Source organism: Elephas maximus, chromosome 6 (genome assembly GCF_024166365.1).
Source record: "Elephas maximus indicus isolate mEleMax1 chromosome 6, mEleMax1 primary haplotype, whole genome shotgun sequence".
Taxonomy (NCBI): Eukaryota; Metazoa; Chordata; class Mammalia; order Proboscidea; family Elephantidae; genus Elephas; species Elephas maximus.
Genome location: NC_064824.1, coordinates 114679515 through 114702470, shown reverse-complemented (window position 1 = coordinate 114702470; position 22956 = coordinate 114679515). Strand labels below are relative to the sequence as shown.

Genomic DNA, 22956 nt, shown 5'->3' with positions numbered 1-22956 from the left:
CGTCCGGTCTTCGGCTATTAGTGTTCAATGCATTAAATCTATTCCTCAGATGGTCTCTAAATTCAGGTGAGATATACCCAAGGTTGTATTTTGGCTGTCGTGGACTTGCTCTGATTTTCTTCAGTTTCAGCTTCAATTTGCATATGAGCAATTAATGGTCTGTTCCACAGTCAGTTCCTGGCCTTGTTCTACTGATGATATTGAGCTTTTCCATCATCTCTTTCCACAGATGTAGCGATTTGATTCCTATGTGTCCATCTGGCGAGGTCCATGTGTACAGTCACCGTTTATGTTGGTGTAAAAAGGTATTTGCAATGAAGAAGCTGTTGGTCAAAATTTTATCATTCTATCATTTGATCTCCACCACTGTTTCTATCACCAAGGTCATATTTTCCAGCTACTGATCCTTCTTTGTTTCCGGCTTTCACCTTCCAATCACCAGTAATTATCAATGCATCCTGACTGCATGTTCAATTGATCAATTTCAGACAGCATAAGCTGATAAAAATCTTCAATTTCTTCATCTTTGGCCTTAGTGGTTGGTGTGTAAATTTGAATAACAGTCATATTAACTGGTCTTCCTTGCAGGCATATGGATATTATCCTATCACTGACAGTGTTGTACATCAGGATAGATCTTGAAATGCTCTTTTTGACGATGAGTGAAACACCATTCCTCTTCAAGTTGTCATTCCCAGCATAGTAGACTATATGACTGTCCAATTCAAAATGGCCAATACCAGTCCATTTCAGCTCACTAATTCCTGGGATATCGATGTTTATGCATTCCATTTCATTTTTGATGATTTCCAATTTTCCTAGATTCACACTTCATACATTCTAGGTTCTGATTATTAACGGATATTTGCAGCTGTTTCTTCTCATTTTAAGTTGTGCCATATCCATGTCATTAAAGTCGAGTCTACTTTGAGGTGGCAGCTCTTCCCCAGTCATCTTTTGAGTGCCTTCCAACCTGGGGGGCTCATCTTCCGGCACTATATCAGACAGCATTCTGTTGTTATTCATAAGGTTTTCACTAGCTAATGCTTTTCAGAAGCAGACTGCCGGGTCCTTCTTCCTAGTCTGTCTTAGTCTGGAAGCTCAGATGAAACCTGTCCTCCATGGGTGACCCTGCTGGTATCTTAATACCAGTGGCATAGCTTCCAGCAGCACAGCAACATGCAAGCCCCCACAGTATGACAGACAGACACATGTAGGGGAGTTATATACCTGGGTAGAAATAAGAGCCTTTACAGGCCAAAGGCAGTAATCACAGAGAGTCCAAGTTTCCCATTTTTTAAAAAATGAGAACGAGGAATCTTAGAAAGCTAGAATGTAAATATGTTTCTCTCTCTTTTTTTTTTGCCTAGTTTAGTGATTATTTTCACTAATGTATCCTAGTATATATTTATGGTATATTACTATGTATAAGACATCATGCTATGTTCTGCGGGGGCTACAATTAAGTTAAAGATAAGACTCATGCCTTTGAGGAGCTTACAGTGTAACAGGGGACATTATCTATACACATAAAAATAATAACAGACAGTAAACGTAAAAAGGGCTAAGATTGGTTGGAAATATATCTTTTGATTCGAATTTTGAAAAATCTTTGGTGATTACAGAAGGCTTTAACAATTTACATGACTTTTGAACTTGGCAATGAGAAACAGAATTTGGATATCATACAGCAGGAAATGGAATGAGCAAAACTATTAAGAATGGAGGTGGAAAAGCACAGGGTGTATTTGGACAAAAGCAGATGGTCCTGTAACTAGAGCATGGGGTACATGAAGGAGAACAGAGGAAGAAAATCAAGAGTAGGAACTGGACAGGAAAAACCTGGAGGGAAGGCATTCCAGGCAGAGGGAACACCATGTGTGAGGGTCCTGCAGCAGAGTACAGAGTACGGCTTGGCTTCTTACAAAGTGCAGAAGAAAAAAAGGATCCAAGACCTAGCTATTAGAGGTTAGATAGAAGAAAGGGGACCAATAAAGGAGGCCAAGAAGGAATGGTTAGAGATAGGAGAAAACCAGGAGGACACGGCATCACAGAAATGGAGAGAGGAGACTGAGCGTTAGCTGCTGTGTTCAAGCCAGTAACACCTGCAAGGGAAAGAACATAATGAGCACAAGCGATAATGAATGAAATTTAGGAAATCCTTTGATCTGGGGACTGCGAGGAGGACCCCAAGAAGCAACCAGAGAGGCACTGAATTGCTCTGTAAAAAACACAACTTCCTGACTCATTTTCTCCTGAAATTTGACAGAAACACACACATACACCCCCACCCACCCACCCACCCCTGGCCTCTCACAGAGAAAAATATTCAAAAGGGCAAATGCAAAAGCTAATAATCCATTTGCAGCAACTATAAGAAGGTACTTAGAGAAAAGGAAATAGGAGTCTCAAGTTTCTATTTCTGAACGAAGTCCCAGTATGTTCGTAGGCCTATTTAGATTTGTTTTTTCTGATTTACACATTAGACTGTTCTGTCCCTTCCTCAGAAAATTCAGGAGCACAGGAAAATAAACACATCCAAGCTTCCAATAAATCCAAGGAATACAAGAACCAGATTTTGCCTTTCTAGGAATAATCAGTTACATGGCCTGTGTATCAGGCCCATGTTCTGAATTCTATCCCTCTCCCTGGACTATTTTGTGGTTCACTGACTATAATGAGCCATTTAACACCAGTGAATGGCTGTGATGGGTGATGCTTTAATATCAGACAGGGAGATGGACAAGAGACTTTTCTTCCAAAGTTTGGTGGGATTTCACATTTCCCTGCCATTTTTAATAAATGTAAAATGCAGAAATGGCTGACAAAAATAATATTCTACTTTGGCTGAATTATACTTTTGACTGCCCTCCATTTCTAAAGGAAATGCTGATCATCAGGGGGCTTTGCTCTGCTTCCACATCCACAATTACAGGGCTAAGGAATGGCCTGTCAGTCTTCATACTCAGTAAGTCACAGCTCCAATTATAAATCACCAAAATGTTCTTCAGAATTAGTCAGTGACTCACTAATACTCATTAGTACTAACACAAAAAAAGGCCACTGGTAAGACCTTACTAAATCCGGTAAGGGGCTGTCATTTATTTCAAAAATACTGTTTGGGATTTTGAGGTTTTAAATACAGGCGTTATATATTAATCTAGCGTTTTATTACTCCTGCCCATTTAGGACTGTAGGTGAGAGCCTACACCACACACTTGGTGACCAATGACCTGAACACCTAAGCTGAATCCACACAAGAAATGTAAATGGACTCCTGGGCTCACATACCTAGTAACAGCTCTAGTCACCTGGAGACAGTACATGAGAGCTTCAAAGATGCCAATAATCAAACTAGGTCATACGACCAGCCTATTTGGGCATATCAAAACAAAACAAAACAAAACTAGAAGCTAGGACATAGAAAGCAAACATTAAATAAATACGATAACTCATTAATGGCTTGGAGACAAGAGCCAATGTCAAATCACATAAAGAGGCAGACCGTGATGGCTTCAGCAAGCCACCAAAACAAAGAATCAAGAAACCTTCTGGGGGAAGAGAAATCTTGGAATTACCGGAGGCAGAATTCAAAAAAACGAATATACAGAGCTCTTCAAGAGATCAGGCAAAATGCCGAACAAGCCAAGGAACACACAGACAAAGAAATACAGGAGCCTTAAGAAGGTTATACAAGAGCGTAATGACAAGCTTATCAGGCTGCAAGAATCCATAGAGAGACAGCAAACAGAAATTCAAAAGATTAACAATAAAATTTCAGAATTAGACAACTCAATAGAAAGTCACAGCAGCAGAATTGAGGCAATGGAAGTGAGAGTTAGTGAGATCAAAGATCAAGCACATGACACCAACTTATTTGAGGAAAAATCAGACAAAAGAATTAAAAAAAAAATGAAGAAACCCTAAGATTATGTGGGACTCTATCAAGAGGAATAACCTACGAGTGACTGGCATACCAGAATGGGGGGTGGGGGTAAAAGAGAATACAGAGAGAATTGTTGAAGATTTGTTGGCAGAAAACTTCCCTGATATTGCAAAAGATGAGAAGTTATCTACCCAAGAAACTCATCAAACCCCACATAAAGCAGATCCCCAAAAAAGTCCCCAAGACATATTATAATCAACTTGCTAAAGCCAAAGATAAAGAATTTTGGGAGCGGCTAGGGATAAACAAAAAGTCATCTACAGAGGACAGTCAATAAGACTAAACTCTAATCAACTTGCTAAAGCCAAAGATAAAGAATTTTGGGAGCGGCTAGGGATAAACAAAAAGTCATCTACAGAGGACAGTCAATAAGACTAAACTCTGACTACTCAGCAGAAATTATGCAGGCAAGAAGGAAATGGGATGACATACATAAAGCCTGGAAGGAAAAAAATTGCCAGCCAAGAATTACATACCCAGCAAAACTGTCTCTCAAAAAAATGATGGCAAAATTAGGGCATTTCCAGATAAAGAAAATAAGTCTGTGTTTTAATACAGGCAACTAAAACAGAAATGGATCACATGCTGGCTTTGCTATGTCTCTCTGTTGTTGTTAGGTGCTGTCAAGTCAGTTCTGACTCATAGTGACCTATGTACATCAGAATGTAACACTGTCCAGATATAAAGTGGTCACTGTGGGTAGGGATGTGTGTTCACGTGTGGATCAGTCAGGGTCTAACCAGGAGAACAGAAATCACCCTGAATATTACACAAGAAATTTAAAGTAGGGAATTGTTAGGCAGGTGATTAAGAGCTGTAACGTCATTTGAGAATGGTGTAGTAACCCAGAGATTAGCAACAACAAGAAGCCCTTAGCAACTCTTGGCATGTGAGGAAACAGAAGAAGAGGGACCTGTCCTAAGGGAGCTGAAGCCATGAAGGCCAAAGATGCTGCCCAACACTGAAAAGAAGAAAGAGAAATACCCTAACTTCTTCCTTGTTCCCTCCTTCCCACCAGACTTCTACCAATGTCTCCTACTGGTCAAACCTAGCTGGAAGCCAGCTGGCACAGAAGCCCAGGAAACTCATCTTGCAGAAGTCAGCTTTGCACCTTCCTGCCGGATCCAGTGCACAGCACGGGAGGGTAAGAAGATGATCTACAAACCTAAGGGCCACCTGATACAGTGCGTTAGTATGCACTGGATAGTTCCAGGAGATAGAAATTAACAAGGCAATCTTCTAGTTAAATAATAAGGGAAGATAACATTTACAGGGTTTTTGCTTTCCTTTTTTCCTAGTGAGGTAGGATACAACGAAATTCAATTAAAAGTTATTGAGACGGTTCATAAGCATATTTAAAGCTTTTCCTAGTCATTTTAGTATTTTTAAAAGTTATATTTTTGCAAAATCAGAATTATATTAAAAAATGTGATTTTCATTTGTACTTGTAAAATCTTTACAGCTACATTTATGTCCCTTTCCTTCAGGTTTAACACAGTGAAGCACAGCAACCAGCTGTCACACAATCATGTGGACCATGATAAAAACTAGAGGCACTGGAGGCGCCTGAACACTTCCCACGGTGTCCATGTCGTTTCAGAAGTCAAGCATACTTCTGAAAATTTAAGGTCAAAAAGGAGGTCTCCTTAATATTTTTCCTCTAAATGACAAAATATATGCTGACTTATTTCTCAAAGATCCTTTCTGCTTCCAGCTTCCAAAGAGTTCGGATCTAAGATCCCAGGAAAAATCTGCCCTTGATGCCTGTGCTCCTTGCTCTGGAGTCCCTGTTTTAGTTTTGCCGTCTTTAATGAAAAATCCTTATTGGGGAGAAAGAAATCTCTGGATGACAACAACAGAAAGTGAGAACTAGGAAAAAAGCCCAAGCATTATAAACCTCCAAATGATGTTCAAAACGTTGTCTTCTGTTTTAAGCAAGGACTATGAAGCAGATACATCTCTGCCTGCTCTTTGCCCAGTTTCTGTCCTTCTCTTCCCTTTTAGAAATTGTCCTGCTGGACACTTTGCCCCAGCCTTCTTTATCTAGCAGCTAAAAGAAGTTGAAGTTGCCTGTCTCCCTGTTTAGAACAGAAAAGGTCAGTAGATACGACATGGAAAAAAATACCATGGCCATAATAATATGCGTGATCAGTGGCACAGGAAATTGAACCAAGATATATAAAGTGCTGACCACCTCAACAGTATAGATGCAGCCCTGTTTTTAGCATTATTATATTCTTACCAATAACTAAAAAACTCAATTAAAACCTCACCATTTAAGCTCCACAAGTTCAGTCACAACACATCTTTTTCATGCTTAAAGATTTTCTCATTAAATGCAGTAATTTCTTACAAATTACACTAATAAAAGTAAGTCCTGCTGGGTGTTTTCCCCCTTTTTAAATGCTGCCTTTTCATTGATGTGTTAAATTAAAACCCCAGGCACAAGGAGCAGAGTAAATGCAAAGTCTTTATCGTCAGGATGCATTCCTGTAGACTATGAGATCTCTCTTGCTTTATTTTTGTTTTTATTTGAGGTAACTTGAGTCCTACTTTGTAGCCACAAGAAGAATGATATTGATGGTCTCTTGGCCTTAGCTCACTCTGGAGAGCAAAGATAAGAGTTTCAGCTAATAAGAAACTAGATAAATGGCATTCAGTTAGCCCACCGGCTGCAAGCTTATTTTATGTAAGAGAACATTATGACATGTCTTTTTTATTCTGAATAAATAGTATTTTTCTTCATAAATAGCTTGGGTATGAGGCCAAATGAGTCCCAGGTCCACTGAAAAGTTTTAAGTTTCCTGGTCAATGGATGGGCTCCATGGTATTCTATGGTCCTTTAATTTTGATTTAAAACCTTCCATTTAACCACTGAAGGCACATTGAACATGTCCTGCAAAACCTGAAGGTTGTCAATTAGTATTTACAAGGCACACAGCATTAGCTAAAGACCAAAGAGTATCTACTCTTTAGTATAACTAATTTTCCCCAATTCCAGAAAGAATTTAACGGAGTACACCTAAAGCACAAAATTGAGACATTATGCTAACATAAGAAATTAGTGGAAGACCTTTTCATCAAATGAGGAAATGATCTCTTTGGTTGGATTATGTAATGTTTATCACATATGCCTGGAAGTATGTGTCAAGAGTGGGGCTGGAGAACAGGGAGGACAGAGAAAGAGAGTTTTCACAATTTTCCAAGGTCCTAGAATTCAAAAACTTAATGAGGCTTTTTAAAACAAGAGTGATATAGAAGAATTAATCTCTTTACCACCTAGACTTGATCCCATTCCAGATGGGTAGTAGGAGGAAAGCAGAATGGACAACCACAGTGTTTGGTACCGTTGTAATTTTACAGTATCTATCTAGTTTCATACCTAAGTGGATGTCATCAACTAAATGAAGAAAAGTAAGCAGAAGGAATCAAGTAGCCATAGTAACAGTGCAGGCAAGAGGAGACACTATGGAACAGGACGCCAATCTGGCAATGGGACCCAATTAAACATTGGTAATTGAATGCGATTTAAACCCATATATCAGTTGAAGAGAAACTAGTGAGTGATGAGTCAGATTTCTCACCAACGAGAGAAGCAGGTTGAATGTGCTTTTGCAGATGTCAGAGGAGCGGAGGCAGCACACAGGGTTTACGATGCCTCAAGAATTTGAGTCATTCTTGAAAGACCAGATATCAGAAACATTAAAACAACCCCATTCCATGTGGTAAATTCTTCTAAAAACTGATAAATAAGGATGCCCTGTGTTCATATGGTGTTCTTCTTACAGACATCTCAGATCTCTTTTTCTTTCTTCCTTTGTTTCCTCACCTATTCTTTTCTGATTTTAGAAAAAAGTTTTCCAACATGCCAGAGCTCAGCATAAAGAGATGATACTTTTCTTCATTTCTTCTTTGATGGGACTAAGACTTATGAACTGATTCAAAGAACCAGAGAATTAAGTCTGATGTAATTCAGAAATTCAAATCATCACTCCCAATCACTGCCTTATTAAAGTTAACAAGGGAAACAAAAAAATTACTACTAGCCAGCAACACTCAGAGAACATAACAATGGAGGTCATTTTGTCCCACTGAAGCTAGACCAGCAGCACCATTTCTGATAATAAATCATACTACAATAAAACTGACTGGGCATTGGTAGACAAAGACATATTGGCTCTCAAATCACAAGAACCTCTTTAGAACGGGGTTGGGCTTGAGAGAGTAGAAGTCCATTTTTTGTGGAGGCAGCTAACATGCAGAGGGAGGAAAGCCAATGTCACAAGGGTACTGACACGAATACAAGTTGGTTTGGGTATAGTGTTCACAGGCAGAGCCCGTGGAAGAACAAGTCTGGAATGGCAGGGCAAGACCAGATTGTCAAAAGCCTTGAATGGGAGACTGATTTCAATAGGAGACATGAGGTGTGATTAAGCAGGGCTGACTCATGATCATATCTGTGCTATAAAATACTAAACCTGTACAAACACAGAAAGGATTAATGGAGAAGAACTTCGATGGTAATTAATGTAGGATACTGGAAATGTCCTATCATGATGTAAAGAAAGCTGAATTAGAATGGTGGCAAGTAAAATGGAAAGGAAGAGATATGAGAAATTGACTTCGAAGGAGATTAGACATTAGAAGAGAATTAAAAACGGATACGAAGTGGTTAGAAATGCTCATCAACAGTAAACTCAAGGGGCAAAGCAACAAAAAAAACTCTTACTTCCGGAGGAAGTCCCATTAACACCTATAACACCAGTAACATGTCATTATTTGATGACATGAGATGCCTTTCTTTGGGCTCTCTCCTCTCCAGCCTTTTCTGGCCCAGGTTATGCCAACCTCCTCCATGAATTCTTCTGTAAACTGGTCACCTACTTGTATCTGCACCCATACACTCTGCCTTCCCTCCTACTGCCTTGAATGAACTCTCTACGCACCTATCCAAGCTAACCCTTTCACTTGTGCCCTCGACTTCACACTTCTTCCTTTCTCAGGGATCTCATCCAGTCTTATGGCTTTATATTCGATCTGTATGCTGACTTCTCTCAGATATAGATCTACAAATTAGACATTTTCCCTGAAGTCCAGACTTGTATGTTCAACTCGATATGTCTTTCCCGTCTCAGTAAATGGCAATTCTTTACAGTTTCTTTGCCCAGAAAACTTGGCCGCCATTTTTGACTTCTTTCTTTCCCTTGCACCCTACATTCAAACCATCAGCAACATCTGTCAAGTCTACCTTCAGATTGTATTGAGACTCTCAGCTCTTTTCACTACCTCTACCACTACATCTCCTTCACTTGGATTACTGCAGTAGCCTTCTAACTCTTAACTGCCTATTTTGATCTTGCCCATTCTCAACATGGCAACCAGAGTGTCTTTTAAAACATGAGTCAGATCAGATCATCCTCAACTTAGAACTCTTCAGAGGTTCCCCATTTCACTTAATGTAAAAGCCAACGGCCTATGAGACACTATATGATATGTGCCCCAGCTACCTTTCTGATCTCATCTCCTACTTCTCTCCTCTAGCCACACAGGTCTCTCTGATGCTCCTTGATGAAGCCAAGCACACCACTGCTTCAATGGGACATGCTGCTCCCTCTGCAAAGCTCTCCCCACAGATATTCACCAGGCAGTCTCACTTTCTTCAACTCTTTGTTGAAATGACACATCAGCAGTGAGCCTTCCCTGATGCTCTACCTAAACTCATGATCCCACCTCTCCCCAGCACTCCCTACCCAATTATTCTGCTTTAATTTTTCTCTACAGTGTTTGCCACTATCCTACAAATATTTTTGTTTACTGTCTGTGTCTTGCCACAATGACTGGAGCAAAGTAGGCATTCAACAAATATCTGCTGAATGCAAAGGAAATGTACAGACACTTCACCAAAGAAGACATTCCAGTGGCCAACAGACACATGAGGAAATGCTCGCAATCATTAGCCACTAGACAGGTGCAAATCAAAACCACAATGAGATACCATCTCATCCTGGTATTACCGGCAGGAATCAAAAAAACCAGAAAATAACAAATGTTGAAGAGGCTGCAGGGAGATTGGGACTCTTATGCACTGCGGGTGCGAATGCAAAATGGTACAAGCATTTTGGAAAATGATATGGCGCTTCTTTAGAAAGCTAGAAATAGAAATACCATATGATCCAGCAACCCCATTCCTAGGAATATTTCCTAGAGATGTAAGAGCCATCCCATGAATAGACATATGCACACCCATGTTCACTGCAGCATTGTTCACAATAGCAAAAAGATGGAAACAACCTCAAGGCCCATCAAAAGATGAATGATAAACCATGGTACGTATATGCAATGGAGTACTAAGCAATGATAAAGAACAATGATGAATCTTTGAAGTATCTCACAACATGGATGAATCTAGAGGGCATTATGCTGAGTGAAATAAGTCAATCACAAAAGAAGAAACAATGTTATGAGAACACTACTATAAAAACTCATGAAAAAGTTTACATACAAAAATAAACAATCTTTGATGGTTATGAGGGAGGGGAGGAGCAGGGATGGAAAAACACTAAATTTTGGTGAAGGGTAAAATAGTACACAATACTGGGGAAGCCAGCACAACTTGTAAAAGGTCATGGAAGCTCCATAGACACATCCAGACTCCCTCAGTGCCCAAATTACTGGGCTGAGGGCTGTGGAGACCAGTCTCGGGGAACATGTAGCTCAATTAGCATAACATAGTTTATAAAGAAAATATTCTACATTCTACTTTGGTGAGTAGTGTCTGGGGTCTTAAAAGCTTGTAAGTGGCCATCTAAGATACTCCACTGGTCTCACCCCATCAGGAGCAAGGTAAAATGAAAACTAAAGACACAAGGGAAAGATTAGTCCAAAGGATTAAAGGACCACAACTACCACAGCTTCCACCAGACTGAGTCCAGCACAACTAGATGGTGCCCGGCTACCACTGACTGCTCTGACAGAGATCACAACAGAGGATCCCGGACAGAGCTGGAGGAAAATGTAGAACAAAATTCTAGCTCATAAAAAAAGATCAGACTTACTGGCCTGACACAGACTGGAGAAACCCTGAGTGTATGGTCCTGGACACCCTTTCAGCTCAGTAATGAAGTCACTACTGAGGTTCACCCTTCAGCCAAAGATTAGACAGACCCATAAAACAAACAAGACTAAAGGGGAGCACTAGCCCAGGGGCAAGGACGAGAAGGCAGGAGGGGACAGGAAAGCTGGTAATGGGGAACCTAAGGTTGAGAAGGGAGAGTGTTGACATGTTGTGAAATTGGTAACTAATGCCACAAAACAATATGCGTGCTGTTTAATGAGAAGCTAGTTTGTTCTGTAAACCTTCATCTAAAGCACAATAATAAAAAACTAATTAATTAAAAACAAAACAAATATTTGCTGAATGCATAAACAAATGGTCTTGGCCTCACTGGTTTACTACTCTAAAAGCATACCATAGATGTATTTTTTGTTGCTTCTTCAACTTAAATCCATATACTGCTGTATTCAGTGCCAGTTATCATTAAGGGGAGTAGATAGCGTAGAATTCTCTTTTATTGCCCCCTGCCTCAATTTCACAGAGCTGGAAATGGGTTGCAATAAAGCTCTATGGAAGACATTCAGAGTGAAATATATAGACACAGAGTAACAGGCTATGTAAGAGATTATGCAGGTGTATGGGGATGAGACATTACTTCTCATATTGTCATGACTGTATGCATGTGAGCATATTAGTTTGTTGTTGTTGCTCATTAAGTATGCGTTAGCCTCATCCATCCTGTTGTAAGCTCTCTTTCTGTCCTTAGTGCAAGTTGCTTGATCCCATTGAGAATGGGGGTGTGGGATGTCCTCCAAAAGTGTACTGCCTATGGCTATAACCCCAATTTACCACTACCTAAAACTATCAGTTATCCTGAACCCAATATAGGGCATTAGCAGGGTTATTCCTAAGAGGTGAGAAAGTGAGAAAACAAGACATAGATAGACAAACGGATGGATGGATGCATGTGTGTATCGGTGTAGGGGAAACAATGAAGGGGAAAGCTTCCACGTTTTATATATTACTATTTGAATTTTTTCCAATGATCATGTATTAATTTTTTAAGGAGACGTCTAAGGAGCAATTATATCATCTTGAAATATTTAAGACTATCTCATATAAAAAAAATAAGAGGACAATAAACAGTTGTTTCTATTTCCAGTGAGTTCTAAATGCAAAGACATTTTTCATGGGTTGGCATTTACCAATGGTGAGACTCAGAATGTTACTTCTATTTCATGGATGCTTTTTATTTCCTTGTGGTTTTACTCCTTCTGTACCATGCAGTTTTGTATTTCTATTTATTATTCATATACTTAAAGGGAGGGCAGTATAAAGGACTTTTTAGAAATTACTGGAAATTATTTCATCCACTGTCCTCATTTTGAGGACAGTAAACCAGATTTGCTATGGGAAAATCTTATCTTTGGTCTGTGAATTTTATCTTCCTTATAATTCCATATGTTTAAGATTTCTGTACATTATTAGTCTTCCTGGCTGCAATACAGTCCATTTAAGAGTAATTAGAAATGGGGCAAATTCTAGGGAGATCCAAACTTATTCTATACACGTACTCCTCACTTACTATCTCATTACCTGACATTTCACATTTACAACAATAGTGAAAAATCTATCAGCCGACTATTTTGCACATTAACGACTTAACAACGTCCCTCTGGCAGTGATGGACACCAAGGAACAAAGTGAAAGTAATGCTGGCTGTGATGGCTAAGGTTATGTGTCAGCCTGGCTGGGCCATGATTTTCAGTGGTTTGGCAGTTATATAAATGATGTAATTTGGCAGTTATATAGCAATACAGTCATCCTTTATTTTGTGATCCTAAGTGGTCGTCTTCCATTTTCACATAATACTGACTTCTGCCTAACAAACTGGTCTTTGTAACCTAACCATGTTGATAAATGAGGAGCGGGTGTATGTATTTTCTCCTAAGTGCATGAGACAAATAATGAATCAAGCAAAATAAACATGTTTGAGAAACAATAGTGCAAAAAACAGAAACAAATGAAAACAATAAACCTATAAATTTTCCAAATCGGTAAACACTGACCTGAGACTTGATACACAGGCATCCCTGGGTTATGAAAGTCTGATATACGGACAACTTGTGCTTGCCCTTTAATGTTATGTAAATTTGCCCTCACTTTGGAATGACTGACCCAACCCCTACTAGCAATAAATTCTTCATCACAATTACCTTCACTTGCCGCATGTACAGCATTTAAATCACTGAAAAGGCTTCTAGTCTTTTTTTGCATTAAAGTACATGTAAGGCTAAATAAAGGCTGTACACAACTGTTCTAACTTACCTTGAAATTTGACTTAAAGACACAGTAAGGAATGGATCTTGTTTTGTAACCCAGAGACCGCCTGTATTAAAATACCTATTTTCAGTAAAATGCAAACTGACCTTCATTACTCACTACTAATCACCCTTTTCTCTACCAAGCTTTTTTTTTCTGTATTGAACAAGTATGTCATTTACTAAGTAAATTCTTTCCCCAAAGCAGAGGACTTTGGAATACAAACTAATCTTACACGTATCTAAGCTTCTTTTTTTTTTTTTTTCCAATAAACTCCAGGACCTGAACACCTTTATTTAAAATACACTCCATTACCTAGAATGATAATGTTTTCTTTATTGGTGCCCTGTAGCAATCCTGGAGCCCAGGTGGCTCAGTGGTTAAGTGCTCGGCTGCTCCTTGGAAACCTTATGGGGCAGTTCTACTCTGCCCTATAGGGTCGCTATGAGTCACAATAGACTCAGTGGCAATGGTTTGGTTTTGGTTTGTAGAAATCCACTTGGGGCTCTTGATTATTATTTAGCTCAATGAGGCAAAAATTATAAAAGGTCTCACTAGCTACTGCATTTATGATCAAACTGATTTTCATCAAAGATGCCAAAGCAATTCAATGGGAAAAGGACAGTCTTTTCAACCAATGGTGCTGGGACAACTGGATATCCCTATGCAAAGCAATGATTTAGATCCTTATACCTCACACCATCCACAAAAATCAACTCAAAATGGATTACAGACCTAAGTGTATGAGCTAAACTTATAAAAGTTCCAGATGAAAACATAGGAGAAAATCTTTGTGATAGTGCTAGGCAAAGATCTCTTACGTTATGTCATAAAAAACACAATCCATTAAAAAAAAAAAAAACCTGTATTTAATCAAAATTAAAAACTTACACACTTCAAAACGTACCATTGAAAAAAAGTCACAGACTGGAGAAAATATTTGAAAACCACATATCCAATAAAGGACTTCTGTCCAGAATATATAAAGAATTCTCAAATCATAATAATAAAAAGACAACTCAATTAAAAAATGGGCAAAATATATGAATAGACATTTCATCAAAGAAGATATACAAATGGCCAACAAACACATGAAAAGACGGTCAACGCCATTATCATTAGTCTTTTAGAAACCGCATATTAAAACCACAATGAGATACTAATACACTGCCACTAGAATGGCTGTATTTGAAGACTGATAACACAAATGTTAACAACGACGTGGAAAAACTTGAAACCATTGCTGGTATAGCCACTTTTGAAAACAGTCTGACTGTTTCTTAAGAAGTTCAACCTAAACTTCCCATACAGCCCAGCGGCTTCACTTCTAGGTATCTACCCAAGAAAAATGAAAACACCTGTACATGAATGTGCACAGCAACATTATTCATAATAGCCAAAAACTGGAAATAATCCAAATATTCACTGATGAGAATGGATAAACAAAATGTTGCATATCCATATAATGGAATATTTTTCAGCAATAAAAAGAAATGAACTGTTGTAAATGCTACGGCATAGATGAATCTCAAAAACATGCTAAGTGAAACAAGGCAGATGCTGAAAACTGCATATGGCATGATTCTACTTATGTGAAATTTCCAGGAAAGGCAAATCTACAGAAACAGAAAGGGGGTGCTTGGGAAGGGCGAGGAAGTAGGAACTGACTACAAACAGGGTTGGGGAACTTTTTGGAGTAAGAGAAATGTTCTTTAACTGAGTTATGGTGATTACTGTGTAACTATATATTTATGAAAAGTAACTGAACTGTACTTACAAATTAGTACATTTTATAGTAGAAAATTATGCTTCAATAAAGTTGTCAAAAAACTGGCAGTAAAGAAGTGCAGTTAATCTAAGAGATCTGTAGAGATTTAACACAGACAAAAGAAAGACACTAGGAGTTTCTACAACAGTATAACTGCTAAAACATGGACAGCAAGTCTTACCCCCAATGCCCCAAGAAAACATTACCAGATTCCAAGGGCAAAGGAATTATAAAAAGCTAGCTCTCATACGAGAAATGACTCCCGACTCTACTGGCTTCCCAATGAAATACAGTGACTATCCTGAGGGCTACGGTTGAACCTCATTAACACGGAAGGACATAAAGAGAAAAACTATAGGATTTCAGCAGTTTAATGCGACAAAGGAAACTAAAATGGGCTTTTAATCATAAGTATGTAACTAAATATCTTCTAAGTATCCAGAAGAAACCTCAACAGAAGTTAATTTTTCTATTTCCAAAGACATCTATGCTGATAATGCTCTCAATCTCTGCTAAAACTGCACTCTGTATCTGAATCAAACTCTCTCCTCTTTTCTGGCCAAAGACACAAGCATGCCATTTTTTAAAAGTTTTATGTAGACATGAATGGATCTAATAGACAGGACTAACTGTACTAAATTACACTTGCCACTTCTTTCTATGTCAGCACATTTTTGCCTTGGGCTTACAAATTGAAAGGGGAGGACCAAAACACTTTTATTGCATGTAAGTGGGACTCCAAGCTCTTCCAGGCTCCTCTTACACATATCAGAGGATTAGTGACTCTTTTAACAAAAGCCTAACATCCTTTCCTAAACATCTTAATTGGTTAAGAGCTTCTGTTGTCTGCCAGGAGCAGCCACTTTAAGTCACTGATTAAAGCAGTATGCACATCAGCACAATCTGAAATCAGTTTCCTTTTTCAACCAGCTGGGGTTAAGAAGCAATCTTGAAGACAGCCCAATTCAAGGAGAACCAAGTGCAATGCCCTGCATGACAATGATCTACCATGCAAGGCAGACCGCAAAATTTACAGGAGGTAAAAAAAAAAAAAAAAGAACCAAATGGCCACAAGGAAGTGCTTCAACCCCTCTCTGCCTCACAAATCATACTCAGCACTTACTGCAACAGTGAGCTGCAACAGCAAGTTCTCCTAAGAGTCTCCTAAGCACCCATGAATTTTGAAGGCAAAATTTCCTGTTTCCATCAGGGCCGAAGGAGAGCACTTGCCTTGTGGCACTGATGGGTACAGGCTATCAATTGATTAGTATGCTAAATGCAGGTTTGAATGGACTCTGTTCTCTTCTAGCTCTCCTGATACAGGGAAAACCTTCACATGAGTTTACAATCTTTGGCCAGAGGAAAAAATATCCCTTCCGTTTTTAACATAAAAAGGAAAAAATACCCAGCAAGTTTAAGGCAAGTAACTTCTCCACACAGCATGAGAAAACAAAGCACTGAGGTAAAATGAGAACACCGTTGTATATCACATACACCCATTGGTTTTGAGTCCATTCTGACTAATAGTGACCCTACAGGACAGAATAAAACTGTCCCACAGGGTTTCCAAGGAGCAGCTGGTAGATCTGAACTGCCGACCTTTTGGTTAGCAGCACAACTCTTAACCACTGTGCCACCAGGGCTATGTATTACGTATAGGCTTTCTTTCAGTGCTCTAAGGAAGAAATTTAAGTGTTCACTGAGAACTTAACTGCAGCAAACATGCTTTTATTTTCATGCACCAGTTGTCTCTTTCTTAATGGGTAGTCAGGCTACATTTTTATACCCTGTAATTAGAGATATTCTGATACTGCACTCAGATTGACAGGAATTTGAAAGGTTTTCAGAAGCTGAGTAAGAACAGATGGAAGCCTTTCAGGGAGAGTTGCTGGAAACGGGAAGACTCTTAAGTGGTTATGTATATGTGATGGTCTCTGATTTCCATGGCATGTCTTTTTTATTTCTTTTTTTGTCTTCATTTCAGTGATTTCATTTTAATTATTTGGTTGATGAATTTTTATTAAAGTGTAAACTCCAGGGCAGTGTTGTGCCAACTAATGAAGTTTATACAGCCAATGAAAAAGTATAAGGCACAGAGGCCAAGAATTGCCTCTCTGGAATTCAATTTAGTATCTTCCACAAATCTGCAATCATCTGGGGCAAGTCATTTTTAATACCCTGGGCCTCAGTCCACCCACAAGAAGATAAACAAGATCCTAAAGGTCACTGATACATAATCACCATCTCAAATAACAACACAGCCTTTTAGAAGGTGTTCTCTATGACTCCAAATAGACTGACTTCTGTTTTAGAATGACGAGACTACTTGTCATTGATAAATGAGGCATAATGCAAACTTGAACCATCAAGTTCTGGGGTCTAACAACTTAAAGGTAAACTGCCAAAAAGGGATCATATAAAGAACCAGTTAGATTATAAAAATCTACAATACAGATTAAACCTCTGTAGTATCTTTCTTACCGCTAGATGTATCACTGCTATTTTGGGAAAGGACTAAGAAAGGTTCAACTGCTAAAAGAAAAAAAATCTTATGAGGCTGAAAATGTTAAAAATTTTAGTTAATGTTTAATATCCTTCTTTCAAGATATTTAAGGTTTTTGACAGTACTTTTCTTAAATTTACCAGTTCTGTGTAAAACAACAGATTAACTTTTTATCTTTTTAATTTTACGTATCTGAAAAGAGCTATGATAGGTTACACAATTCATACCCAAAATTACATCAATTTGATTAATGGCAGAATAATCACGCAAATGATATAGGTTAAGGAGTCCCTGGAAAATACAAATGGTTAATGTGATCAGTTGCTAACCCAAAGGTTGGCAGAAAAGAAAAGCTTGGTGATCTATTTCCCCCAAAGTCTGCCACTGAAAACCCTGTGGAATAACAGTTCTAACCTGACACGTGGAAACTCTGGTGGCGTAGTGGCTAAGTGCTATGGCTGCTAACCAAAGGGTCGGCAATTCAAATCCACCAGGCGCTCCTTGGAAACTCTATGGGGCAGTTCTACTCTGTCCTATAGAGTCGCTATGAGTTGGAATCGACTCAATGGCACTGGGTTAACCTGACACATGGGAAACTTGGTGGCGTAGTGATTACGTGCTACAGCTGCTAACCAAGAGGTCGGCAGTTCAAATTCACCACGCGCTCCTTGGAAACTCTATGGGGTACTTCTACTGTCCTATAAGTCACTATGAGTTGGAATCGACCCAATGGCAATGGGTTTGGTTTGGTTTTGTTTACCATGACACACATGGGGTTGCCATAATTCAGAATCAACTCAATGGCAACTGGCTTGGTGTGGTTTTTGATATGCAAGTGGATGACTGTGCAAATGGGATAGTGTGATAACTCAAAAAATTGAATTGGAATAAAAAAGGACTATTTGACTTTGAAGAATGATACAATTTTATTACTACTTGTGCCATATTCTTCCTAGTTCTAGAAGGTCTTGCAGAAGAAGTGAATTTTAAGAAATACCTTTTAACATTGAAAAGATGTTGTTTGATGAATGAAAATAAGGTAGGTTGGTGAACAAAGGCAATGGCTTGAGGATAGGATGTGATCAAAACAAAGTGAGAAGAAAGGAAAAGGAGAGAAATTAAATGCCTCAGCAGCCACAGAATGAACTGATCGCCTAATCAGATGGACATGTGCATATTACTGCCCCGTTATACATAAATCCAATGTTAAATATCAGCTATTTGGTGGTCCATACCATTTCTACTAGTCTACTATGCTGGGAATGACAACTCAAAGAGGAATGGTGTTGAATTCATCGTCAAAAAGAACGTTTCAAGATCTATCCTGGAGTACAATGCTGTCAGTGATAATATCCAAATGCCTACAAGGAAGACCAGTAAATACAACTATTATTCAAATTTACGCACCAACCACTAAGGCCATAGATAAAGAAATAGAAGATTTTTATCAGCTGGTGCAGTCTGAAATTGATCGAACATGCAATCAAGGTGCATAGATAATTACTGGCGATTGGAACGGGAAAGTGGGAAACAAAGAAGAAGGATCAGTAGTTGTAAAATACGGCCTTGGTGATAGAAACAATGCCGGAGATCAAATGATAGAATTCTGCAAGACCAATGACTTCTTCATTGCAAATACCTTCTTTCACCAACATAAACGGCGACTATACACATGGATCTCGCCAGATGGAACACACAGAAATCAAATTGACTACATCTGTGGAAAGAGACGATGGAAAAGCTCAATATCATCAGTCAGAACAAGGCCAGGGGCCGACGGTGGAACAGACCATCAATTGCTCGTATGCAAGTTCAAGCTGAAACTGAAGAAAATCAGAGCAAGTCCACGAGAGCCAAAATATGACCTTGAGTATATCCCACCTGAATTTGAGACCATCTCAAGAATAGATTTGATGAATTAAACACTAATGACCAATGACCAGATGAGTTGTGGAATGACCTTAAGGACATCATACATGAAGAAAACAAGGTCACTGAAAAAACAAGAAAGAAAGAAAGAAAACACCAAGATGGATGTCAGAGGAGACTCTGAAACTTGCTCTTGAGCGTTGAGCAGCTAAAGCAAAAGGAAGAATTGATGAAGTAAAAGAACTGAACAGAAGATTTCAAAGGGCCTCTGGAGAAGACAAAGTATTACAATGACATGTGCAAAGAGCTGGTGATGGGAAACCAAAAGGGAAGAACATGCTCGGTGTTTCTCAAGCTGAGAGAACTGAAGAAAAAATTCAAGCCTCGAGTTGCAATAGTGAAGGATTCCATGGGGAAAATATTAAACGATGCAGGAAGCATCAAAAGAAGATGGAAGGAATACACAGAGTCATCATACCAAAACGAATTAGTCGATGTTCAACCAGTTCAAGAGGTGGCATATGATCAGGAACCAATGGTAGTGAAGGAAGAAGTCCAAGCTGCTCTGAAGGCACTGGCGAAAAACAAGGCTCCAGGAATTGACGGAGTATCAATTGAGATATTTCAACAAACAGATGCAGTGCTGGAGGTGCTCACCTGTCTATGCCAAGAAATATGGAAGACAGCTTCCTGGCCAACTGACTGGAAGAGATCCATATTCACACCTATTCCCAGAAAGGTGATCCAACCGAATGTGGAAATTATAGAATATCATTAATATCACACACAAGCAAAATTTTCCTGAAGATCATTCAAAAGCAGCTGCAGCAGTATATCGACAGGGAACTGCCAGAAATTCAGGCCGGTTTCAGAAGAGGACATGGAACCAGGGATATGATTGCTGATGTCAGATGGATCCTGGCTGAAAGCAGAGAATACCACAAGGATGTTTACCTGTGTTTTATTGACTATGCAAAGGCATTCGACTGTGTGGATCATAACAAACTATGGATAACACTGCGAATAATGGGAATTCCAGAACACTTAATTGTGCTCATGAGGAACCTTTACATAGATCAAGAGGCAGTTGTTCGGACAGAACAAGGGGATACTGATTGGTTTAAAGTCAGGAAAGGTATGCGTCAGGGTTGTATTCTTTCACCATACCTATTTAATCTGTATGCTGAAGAAATAATACAAGAAGCTGTACTACATGAAGAACGGGGCATCAGGACTGGAGGAAGGCTCATTAACAACCTGTGTTATGTGGATGACACAACCTTGCTTGCTGAAAGTGAAGAGGACTTGAAGCACTTACTAATGAAGATCAAAGACCACAGCCTTCAGTATGGATTACACCTCAACATAAAGAAAACAAAAATCCTCACAACTGGACCAATGAGCAACATCATGATAAATGGAGAAAAGATTGAAGTTGTCAAGGATTTCATTTTACTTGGATCCACAATCAACAGCCATGGAAGTAGCAGTCAAGAAATCAAAAGACACATTGCATGGGGCAAATCTGCTGCAAAGGACCTCTTCAAAGTGTTGAAGAGCAAAGATGTCACCCTGAAGACTAAGGTGCACCTAACCCAAGCCATGGTATTTTCAATCACATCATACGCATGTGAAAGCTGGATAATGAATAAGGAAGACCGAAGGAGAATTGACGCCTTTGAATTGTGGTGGTGGCGAAGAATATTGAATATATCATGGACTGCCGAAAGAACGAACAAATCTGTCTTGGAAGAAGTGCAGCCAGAATGCTCCTTAGAGGCAAGGATGGTGAGATTGCATCTTACATACTTTGGGCCTGTTGACAGGAGGGATCAGTCCCTGGAAAGAGACATCCTGCTTGGCAGAGCACAGGGTCAGCAGAAAAGAGGAAGACCCTCAATGAGGTGGATTGACACAGTGACTGTAGCAATGAGCTCAAGCATAACAATGATTGTAAGGATGGTGCAGGACCGGGCAGTGTCTCGTTCTGTTGTGCACAGGGTCGCTATGAGTCGGAACTGACTCGACGGCACCTAACAACAACAACAAGCATTTCTCTTGACAGGCTTGTTTGTTAATGTCATGCTCACGTGAGTTCAATCTGGACTAGAGCACCGCCACCCTGTCACTACTCGGATATCTAACACAGAACCTATAATCTAAGTGGCAAAACAGGGCCCATGAAAGAGAGAATCATCTCATATTACGAAAATTTACATCCCGTTCTTTATCTGTCTCCATAGATCCATCTTTGCTGGCTCTTAAGGTCCTCAGAGAACTTGTCTTTGACACACCAGGTAACTTGAAAGATATTTTACATAATGTCACATATTCAGTGAGAACCTATAAATTCAGACATATCTCAATCATGAAGGTATTATTTGTAAGATTAAAGAAATAAGGCTTTTCCTTCTCCTCCATTGTGCTGCCTATCTTTTGATCATTTTAGTATTCTTCCTAAGTAAAAGCCGGGAAACTGCAGGGAGCTGGAAATCCATGGGGTTCTTCCTTAGCAGCTCTGGTGAACGGCTGGGTAGAGAAGGATGTTCACATAAGTGACCCTGAACTCAGGATCTTCAAATTGCTCACAACTACAGATAAGAGATCACAGATAATGGTAGGGACAGATTCTCCAATAGAAAAGGTAAGCACAGTGCTTATTGTGCTTACTAGATCACCTATACTGAACAATTCACCACAGGTTAGTAAGTAAGCACAGGTAAGCCCATGCTTATCTCGCTTACTGGGTCATCTGCCCCTGTCAGAGACTGTAAATTTGAAAAGAGGCTCTGAATCTGTAGGAAGGCGCTGTGAGGTTGGGAAAGAGGTAGATGCCAGCCATATGTAGAAGCAGAATCTTTGATGTGGTGAAAAGAATGTGAAACTGTTCACTATACACAATTTGGTAAGCAAGGTAAGCCCTGTACTTACCTTGCCTATTGGATAATCTGCCTTCGGATAATGGCGATGATGCATTTATGAATATTGTGTATATGGGGAAAAAAAAAAACCTATTTTCACAACTGATGGGTGATTATTACACATACAGCCATGGCCAAGAATTTTTCTGTTGTAAAACTGCAGTGATGGGTGGGTAGGGAGCATGAAGGAAAAGGACTGGAAAAACATGGGCATCTGAGAGAGAATAAAAGCTACCTCACAAAAGCACTGGCAGCTGAAAGAACTGGATCATTTGCTGGGGTTCAGAGTGTTAGTAATCTCTTCTCTGCCAATAAGCTTAGAACAAACATCACTCACACTGAAAAGCAAGTTAATAAGAAAATCTGGAGCTGCCTAATACAGACTGCTGATGTCAAGGGGACAAGATCAAGACACTCTCAGCATGGCTGTGCTACCAATAGGTCAGGTGGAAAGAAATTAGGCCCATATTTTAGCTTATAACAACAGGTGAAAGTGCCAAATTCTACCTAAGGGTAAAACAGTCTTACCAACCATCTATTGTTGATCATGCTTTTGGCAGCTGAACCAAAATA

General features: G+C 39.3%; 1 protein-coding gene across 3 annotated transcripts in view; it reads right to left on the bottom strand.

The window, feature by feature from the left end:
• Positions 1-22956, bottom strand: part of XRCC5 (X-ray repair cross complementing 5) — a 104055-nt gene that overhangs the window by 21032 nt on the left and 60067 nt on the right. The gene's annotated exons all lie outside the window — the stretch shown is intronic.